Source organism: Mus musculus, chromosome 3 (assembly GCF_000001635.26).
Source record: "Mus musculus strain C57BL/6J chromosome 3, GRCm38.p6 C57BL/6J".
Classification (NCBI taxonomy): domain Eukaryota; kingdom Metazoa; phylum Chordata; class Mammalia; order Rodentia; family Muridae; genus Mus; species Mus musculus.
Window position 1 is genome coordinate 143,633,099 of NC_000069.6, and position 10,344 is coordinate 143,643,442.

A 10,344-nucleotide genomic window follows, 5' to 3' on the forward strand; every position below is an offset into this window, starting at 1 on the left:
GCTTTGCAGACCTGGGCTTTGTCCTGGACCATCTTGCCACATCTGTGGGTGGAGCCACTTGCTAGACCACAAGGTCAATGCCTCCTAGCTGTATGTGGGGCATCCCCTTTGACTGACCCAAATTGGAAACAATTTAGACTTTGCTTGTGGCCTTTCCACCAACATCCCCATTCTATTTCTGTGTGTTCTCAAGTCCTCTTCCCCTCAGGCAAAGATAGATGAGAGTTACCACTTTTTTATTGTCATGGTGCCATGGGGTGTTTTATTCTGCAGATGACAGTCTTTCACACACCTGTGAACACACAGATAAGCAGGGCAGTGAATAAAAACTCCGTTCTTAAAGGCTGAGATATGGCAGAGACCCAGCCATGTGGGGCTGTGGGCTTCCATCCCAGGACAGCCTCTTTCACTCTTTCCTCCAACTGCTTGTGTAGTAAAGTGTCATTTTAATGTTTGATTTTTACAATTGTTTATTAAATTCTGTGTGAAAATGACATACTACAGAATCCATCTTGAGAACCAACGCAGAGCCAAGTAATCAGTGAAATAAGCCAAGTTCTGAGGTTGAGTCGCAAATAGAGTGCTAACTCTCAGTCGGGCACATATTTACACAGTGACATTAACACTCTAACGAGCACTCTAGTCCTGTGAGAAAGGAACAGTAGAAATGGCAGGTGTAATTTTTGAGGACTATGTTGGCCAAATGACAATCTTACATTTGAATGATGGAAAGGGAGGCAAGTTATCAAGTTGAACAAAACATGTACAATACAGAATAATGTGGAAAGAAGACACAAGAAATGAATGACTGGGAAATCCCACTGGTTAGCACAGGACTCGAGATGCTCTAGGTCATGGCATGTTCACTCACTCCCACTAAATATCCCACTGGTTGTTTGATAGAGTCAATATATATATATATATATATATATATATATATATATATATATATATATATATATATATATATCTTGGACTCCTTTATGGATAGACTCTTTATAATATCACTTGTGCATGCATTCTCAGCTGCAGAACTTTGCCTTGCCTGCAAGCAAGCCTCAAATCACTTCTGGAACACCTTCGCAGACTCTTCTTCAGGTCTCACAAAGCACTTTGTATGACACAAATGGGACACTCAGGTGATTCTATTATTCTGATTTTTATCTATAGTTTTTAGATTCCTGACTGGTACGGAACTACTTCTTCAATAATAAAGCACACAAAAGCCAACAAGCTTAAGGTTAAGGCACTTTATTAAGTGTCTAACAAATATTTGTATATGAAAGATCTGAAGTAAGATTGAAATTTTTAATTTACAACAGGAATAAAAGGATAGAAAATGTACAACTGGAGAACGTAGCTTAGTACAAGAGTACTTGACTAACAGGTTCTAGATCCTACGTTCAATCCCTGATACTGAAAATGAAATGCAGTGGGCTCTAAAGAGATGACTTGGTAGCTAAGAGATAGATTGCTCTTCAGAAGGGCAAGCGTTTGACTTCGAACATCCACATGACAGCTCACAACCACTTGTAACTCCAGTTTAACTGGATCTGATGTCATCTCCTTGTTTACATGACCACTGCCCACATTCTTGCATATTTTTTAATGAAATAAATGCAGACAAAATCAAATTGAGGTTGCATTGGCAATGATTCAGAGATGGCAAGATAGTTCAGGGGGTAAAGTACTTGCTGCCAAGTCTGATGATGTGTGTTTGATCCCTAGAACCACACATGATGGACAGGAAGACTGAGTTATCTTCTGACTATGCATGTGCTATGCCATGTGTACAAGCATGTAAGCCTGCACACATGTACACACACACATCTAGATAGAGGATATATATATATATGGTACAAACAGAAGAGAATGATGTGAGAGAGTTATACCTGTGCAAATAAAAAAATGGTCAAAACATTCTCAGAAAGAATTACAGAATATGTCAAAAAGCAATAAAAAGGAAGAGGGGACAAATAGATTCAAAACTTATATCGCAATAAGAATTATCAAAAAGGTGATAGAAAATATGAAATTAACCAATAGAAACTATGGAATCAAAAGTATTATTATTCAAATGAAAATTCTTTATTGCTCAACACCATATCTGAGCTGACAAAAGACCAAATCATTGAACTTGAAGTTAAATGAGAGGAAAATGTTCCAGACTTTTTGTTCAGGAAGTGTTGTCTTAATACAAAAGCTAGAGATAAAGAAAAAAAATCTAAGCTAGCAACAACATTCCTTATGAATGTTATAAAAAATTTTAACAAAATAATAACCACAAACAATGTTTTTAAAATGCAAGGAGGGAGGGAGCATGGCTCTTGTCTCTGAGAGCTTGTAACTGATAATTCTCATCTCTTGGTGGGAAGCAAGGAGCTCGAGTGGAAACAAAAATAGATATCTCCCTTAAGGGCAGCCTCCAGTGAGCCATCTCTGCCAGCCATGTTCCTAAGACTCTACAACTTCCATGACCAGACAAATGTTATCCCAGAAATCTGATAAGTTTCAACACATAAAACCCAATCAATGCAACAGAACGTAAGGAGAGGGAACTCTTAGTTAGAAACCAAATGGAACTCTGTCAACCTGTAAAGTGTGTAAGAGAGGGAAGGTTATGAATTAGATGTAATGCTTTTCCTACGGGCCTGGCTATTTAACACTTGATTTCCAGGTGATGGTGTTGTTTGCGGGGCTTTATCAAATCTCTAGGGAAGGCATCATATTAAGAGCACACGCTAGAAATAAATTAAGCAATGAAAAGAAAGAGAAAGAGAAAGCACACACTTTTAAGAGTCTTGTGTAATAATTTCTATCCGTATACAATAGCTTTGCATTCAGAAATTTCCAAGAAACCACAGAACCACAATTCAAAATAACAAAGCTCAGTTACGTTGCCAGAAACACGTAGAATATATGACAATAATATCAGTTTTTATTTACCTAGATTAGGCGTGACCTATCTACAACATAAGCTAGAAAGGGACTCATTTGCAATAGTGTCTAAGAAAAGAAATATAAGCCCGAATAAATTTAACAAAACAAATACAGGACATTAAAGAAGACAAATAAATAGTATGGCATTTCAAACTCATTGATTAGAAGGTTTAATCCTTTTAAGGTAACAACCCTTCTGATTCTTACACAATGTGTGTTAGGTTAATGAAAGTGGGAATAGCCACCATGGGGGTGGGTGGCACCTTCACTCTAAATAGAGTGGGAAGGACAAACTGAGCATCCTCTTATATCACTCTCTCTACCCTGGCCGTGCAAGTGATACCAGCAGCCACTTTACATTTCTGCCACAGTGACCAAACCAGAGAGGTGTGTGGCTGCCTTCAACAGCAGTAGACAAATAGATGACAAATGAAAACAATAGAGAGATGGTGGCCAAGGAAGTGGTAGCACAGAGCAGGAGGCTTCATGAACTTTGGGGGAAGCATTCCTTCCTCTTCCACACAGGAAGTAAGCAAACTTATCTATAAAAGTAACAGTTAATGCACTGTGAAAAGGCTGCCATGGGCAACTGTGTTAGAAACAAAACAAAAGGGTGTCCCTGCCGGGGGAGGGGCACAGGTAAATGTGTGTTTTGGGGGAAGGCGTCATGGATACCTGTGCAGAGAGGTTGGAACAAACTGGTAAATAAGAACTGAGTTTATGTGAGATAATTGTCAGTGACAAAGGATTCAGGAATCCTCATGACAGGTTGCAAAGGAAACGATGAGAAAGAAAGGAGACGAGAGGCCAGCAACCATGTTCAGTATTTAATAAGCACTTGCCAATATCCTTCAAGTCTCGTAACAATTCTCAGGGTTAGGTGTTCATGTTAATTTCCATTTTGCTTATTAATAAAATCTAGGTCCAGGCAAATCAGTGCTTTGGATAAGGCCAACCAGGCCACCTGTACGTGGTACCTGTAACTGCACCTACCCCACTGACCTTGGCATGTCTTCCAACGTTAACTCAAAAGTTTGTGAACATTTTATGTCCTCTGAACTAAACCAAATGTCTCATCCCAACATTATTTTAAGCAATAAACTCATGTCATTTTTTTTCTCACTGAACACTTACTTGGTTCTCTGACTCTAAACATGGTTCCACACACTACCTTTTTGAATGAACAAATTCTTACCAGTTATGAACTTGTGAGCTAGTAGTAGAGACAGAAACAAAGTAATATACAAGGGAAACATTCTACTACAAATTAAGAGTGTTCTGAGCGATCATGGCTGAGAGGCAAGGAAGAGGTTGACATAGGCTCACTGGCACTATGAGAGACTGAATCATGTAGCATTCATGCCGTGATGTTAAGAACTAAGCCAACCTATTCATAGGTTTCCCCCATTTAATCTATTAACAACTATTCACCTCAGGACCCCTCACTTCAATTATAGTCAAGAATGAGATGATCTGAGGTAAATATCCTTAAAGATATCCAAGGATATCTCCTCACAAAATGACATGTTGAGGCAGATTCTCTACCAGGTGAGTATAGCAAGTGATTTGTCACCAGAGTGCGCCAATCTTTTCTTGACGTTCCATGATTAATACAGACTGGCTGGGTTTGAAACCTGTCATTGTCGAGTGGTCCTCGGACCCTAACCACATTTTTCTTTTCTCCCATCCAACCAAATTGTCATTTACTTTATCAGATACATATGAAATTGTTCCAATCTGCCCCCCTACGTCACCTCCTTCAGACCAATGATCAATTGCCTGCACATCTTTGAACGCCCACTAATTTATCTTTATCAGGTAGGCATGAAGGTGTCTGGGAATAAAAGCAAGAACTAAGTTGTGATGTCTCCCATGCTGTCAGTCTCCATAATATCCTGCAATGATACTTACAAGTGTGATCTGAAGGGCTTCAAAGGAAAGAGGAGGAATGAGAAGTCTTTGATGGACTAAGTTCATCCTAATTTACATGTTCTAATTAACACCACTGTGAAGATTCTCTGTGTTGCCCAGTGTATTGAACACCTGCCCAAGTTCTACCAATAAGAGGCAAATACTTGCTCTAATGTAGTAACCTGCTTTTATGTATGTTTGTGTATGTGTGAGTGCAGGCCAGAGGCCAACAGTCTCTACCTTGTGTATTGATTCAGAGTCTCTTTCTGAACTTCGATTTTACCAATTTGGCTAGGTTTCTGGGCTGATGGGTCCCAGCACCCTCCTGCTTTGCCTTTGCAGCAGTGGGATCACAGGCACAAGACACCATATCTGTCATAGCAAGTGGGTGCTGGGAATTTGAACTCCGGTCTACATATTTGGTGAGGAAGCACTTTACCCTTGAGTTGAAACTATCCTAACTCCAAAATAATTTAAACTATTTAAAAGCAGCAAAACAAACTCCATATTCTGGTTCTTCTTTTTTCTTATGAAGCAGTTAGGTTATGTATTACAAACTTTCTTTTGTGGTTTTTTTTTATATTTTCTTTATTTACATTTCAAATGTTATCTCCTTTCCCAGTCCCCCCCCAAAAAAAAACCCTCCCTATCCCATCACCCCTGCCCCTGATTCTATGATGGTGTTCCTCCACCCATCTACCCACTCCTAACTTCCCACCCTTGATTCCCCTACACTGAGGCATCTATCAAGCCTTCACAGAACCAAGGACCTCTCCTCCCATTGATGCCTGAGAAGGCCATCCTCTGCTACATATGCAGCTGGAGCCATGTGTACTCCTTGGTTAGTGGCTTAGTACCTGGAAGCTCTGGGGGGACTGGTTGGTTGATATTGTTGTTCTTCCTAGGAGGTTGCAAACCCTTCAGCTCCTTCAGTCCTTTCACTAACTCCTCCATTGTGAACCTTGTGCTCAGGACAATGTTTGGCTGTGAGCATCCACCTCTGTATTTGTAAGGCTCTGGCAGGGCCTCCCGGGAGACAGTATTTATCCTTCCAGTCAGTATTTCTTGGCATAACAATAGTGTCTGGGTTTGGTGGCTGTGTATGGAACAAATCCCCAGATGGGACAGTCTCTGGATGGCCTTTCCGTCATTCTCTGCTCTACACTTGGTCTCGATATTTGCTCCCAAGAGTATTTTGTTCCCCTTTTTAAGGAGGATCGGTCTACAACCAACTTACTTCAAATAAACCAAGTCTTAAACTTAAGTCATTTCATGTGAACACACTTGATCCTTTCCAGTAGCTGCATAGTACTTATGCTGTTGGGTCCACTATAAACAATGACCTGTCTGATCTGTTTCCCTCTGCAGATACATTGTGGAAAAGGCATTGAGGACAGTGGTTTACTTTTTTTGTTTTTCATTGCATTACTGATGTTTCTACCAAGATCAACTTTTTCCCCTTATTGTTTAGTTACTTAACTACCTTATTTCTTTAGCAGCTAGATTATTCCTATGAGTGACCCAATACTAACTAATAAAAGTAGATGGTATCTATATAATCTATAGACTTCTTCCCAATGGCCTTATTACTTAAGAGGAAGAACTGGTATCTTAACTTTAACTGTCAACTTGACACAGGTAAGAGTGGTCTTAGGGTGAAATTACTTCCCAGGTCAGCTTGGCCTGTGGACATGTATTTTATTTGGTATAGAAAGGCCAAGCCCACTGGGGAATGGCAGTACCATTCCCCAGGAAGATAGTCATTGTCTATATATATATATAAATATAAAACTAGATAAGCCTATGAGCAAGAGAGGTAGCAAATAGCATTCCTCCCTGGTTTCTGTGTCTAGTTCATGCCCTTACTTCCTTCAGTGATGGACTGTGACTTGGGAATATAAGCCAAATAAACGCATTGTCTTCTACACTGCTTTTTGTCAGAAGGTTTTTATCACAGCAACAGAGATAAAATTAGAAAAGCTGGCCGTGGATCTTAGATCAGTATGCAATGAGCATTACAACTAAGAAGACCTAAGAATACTATAGTTACCACCAAAATAAAGGCCTGCTCATAGGTAGAGAGCTTGATATCTTTATTTAGATTCCTAGGCACAACTGGTTCTTCTGCCATTTTTAATCAGTGTAGGACATGAGACCTAACAGAAAATTCATTGTACCTTTTTCTTGCATTTTTCCACATAAATTTTTACTCTACAATGCTAAAGTGGTTATGTATTTTTATACTGACCTGTTTGGGGTTTGATCCTCTGGTAAAAAACAAATCCAGTCCTCTATGGAGCATGTGACAGAGACAGGGAGAAGGAGACAGATCAAGTTTCTCAGTTATCCTGCACCATTCTTTATCGTTGCAGTTCCCCAGTATAAAGATATACACACATTTAGATGACATTTACTAGGATTGGCTCATGAGATCACAGTGGATTCTTTGTAGTCTGGAGATGCTGACATATTGGTTATATAGATAAGTTCAAAAGCCTCAAAAGATTGTTTGAGGAATGGCATACCCACACACTAAAGCTGAAAAATCTGAGAACTCACATAGAAGGCCATGATATTCTAGAGTCCAAGTTAGAAGATAAATGTGTCCCAAATCTTACATGAGAAGGAAAGCTGGGAGGAAGAAGATTCCTTGACTTGGGCTTTTTTCTAGCTTCTTATCTCAAAGACGATGCCAACAGATGCAAAGGACTGGTCTTCCCCATGTGGTCCATGCAGTCTCCTTCACTAACCTCAGCTGGAAACTGGAACACCTCCTCAGACATTCACAACTGAACGTCCCTGGGCCTCTAGATATTCTTCATGTAGTGAACTTAATGCTTACCATCACAATTTCTTTTTAAACTTTTTAATTTTTTTTAACTCCTTGATGTCTTCCCCATATCTATACATCTATTCTGTTTATCCTTTCTCTCCATATAGATATAATTTTATAATTTCTAATAAAGATGCTAATAAATATGGGTATGATTTTTAATAAAATAACAGATTTGATATTATATTTCCTGTGGAAACTAAAAAAAACTACCTTTTTCTTATACATTCTTCATGCTTTTAAAATTTTGTTTCTAGCTGTCTTATATTCCCATTGACAAAAAGAAAATATATAATCCATCTACCAAAATCAATGGCTTTTATATAAATACATAGAAAATCTAATTTTCCTATATGTATTTTGTGAATAGTAAACATCTCTAATTCACATTAGTTAAAAATGATTCATTAATTCTTTTGTATATTTTAGGCAGAAATATATTGGAAAATAATTTTTATTCAGGTTTATATCTTGTTTTCCCTTGTTGTTTTACAGAAGTTAAAACTCCAGGTGGCAGTATCAAAAGTTTCTACCTTCTTTGTCGATTGATGTAATGGTTTTAGTCTTTAACCAATAAACACGCGATTAGTCAGAAGTTTCATGATTTGATTTTTTTAATCTAAGTAAATCATTTTCAGCACAACTGGAAGTTATGAATAAAAGAAATATACTAAGTAAAACTAACACCACTGATAAAGTCAACTAATTCCCAGTAAAATGTCAATGAAAATTGTTTTTGTGTATAAGAGTAGGAAGGAAAACACTCTTATAAAGAGTCAAAAGCAGTCATGAAAGCACAATGAAAAGGAATTCTCCCTGCCTGGTGTAAATATACTTGCAAAACATAATAAATGGATTTGTAAAATTAAGATAGTATTTTCGTGTATTTACCCAATAGGTCTTTGATAGGGTAGTTGTTTTATCAAATAAAAAACATGAGATTAATACATTTGTAAATAAGACAACACATAATGCTATAGTTTAAGCATTGCCCAAGTAATGCTTAGAGTACAGTTTGAATAAATATTATCTATTACACATCTGAAATTCAAAATTAACTGGAAATCAGTACTTTAGTAAGCATCTTAACTGACTCATTGCTGTGTGTCACTGGGATAAAGTAATAGAAAAACAAAGTTTTTTTTTTCCTCAAAACACTCACAGAAACAGCAAAAATACATATGTCACATGTACTCAAATAAAATCTGGGTGTGAAATTTCAAGTTAGTGTGAGTAAATAAATTCATTATTTCAAGAATCTCACTGATAGATCTTAATTTGCTCATCAGAACTAATATTCATGAAAGCAAAAATAAATAAATAAAATGTAAAAGTTGGAATAAATTTCAGAGAATTTGTTCATTTTCTAAATCAGACAGGGTTTTATAAAAGAGATATCAGATTAAAACCTCATTAAAAATAAGATATGGACAGATTTTACTTGAATTAAAATTTCAGGAATCCTGCAAAAAGTAATAGCGCAGGAAGGTTTGTAATAAATCAATAAATCAAAATCAAATGTCAAATATCAAATGCCTGCTGATCAAGAAAAACCTTGAGAAGGCTGAAATAGAATGTAAGAAGTACACAAATAAGATGTTTTCAGTCAATTATTAATAAAAAATTTCAGATCAACAAGCCACTAGTTTTAATCTCTAAAGTTGCAAGACAAAGGTAAAGTATGTAATCTTGAGCTACATGAAGAAGTTCTGGGAAAGGACTTAGAAGCACACAGTATTATGAGATTTGAAGGACACTTTGTCCTTGTTTGGTAACATATTTTCTTTGAAAAAATTCTTTAACTCAGAACTCCCATCCCCAGCCCCCGGGCTCGGGACTTTCACCTACCTACGTATGAAAGAACACAGATACAGATGTACAATAATCAAGGTTGCATTTCCATCTTTGCTAAAGTGCTTTCAATGCTTATTTATCACTGTTCTCCATGGTTACCAGGGTTTAACCTCTGTTCCCTAGCAGAGTTATTAAAATCCTCTTTGCAGGTACAACTAAAATAGTGATCTTGGGAGAAGAGATGATCTTGGATTAGCCAAGTAGAGAGTAAATGCAATAGTATCTTGTCTTAGGTATTGTACTGTTGCTGTATCATGTTCGAAAGACACTTATGAAGTAAAGAGTTTCTTTTGACCTAGGGTTCCAGAGGCAGAGTCCGTAATGGTGGAGGAGGCCTGATAGCATGTAGCCAGAGCACTAAGGCAGGAGACTGCCTCTTCATCTGCAAACATGAAGCAGACAAGGAACTGGAAGTGGGACAAGACTTTAAACTCCCAAAGCTGGTCCCTAGGGATGAAAGGGAAGGACGGGGTTCAACACACAGAGAAGAAATCAATGTAAACACAGAATACAGACCAATTTTCAGATAGTCTCCTTATGGATTATAGTAGTACAGTCAACAGCTGAATGCTACAGTTGTCTACCAGAAATCAGCAGAGGCAAGAAATAAATGTTTCCCAAGAGCCTTAAAGAGAACATGTTTCTGATATGTCTTTGATTTCAGCCAACTGGTACTAATTTCAGGCATTTTGCCTGAAGAATTATCTTAAGCTGTCTGCTTTGTGCTTGTCACATTGGTCAACAAAATACACCCACCAAAGAGAAAAATTATACAAATTATGACATGTATAGAAATTTAATAAATA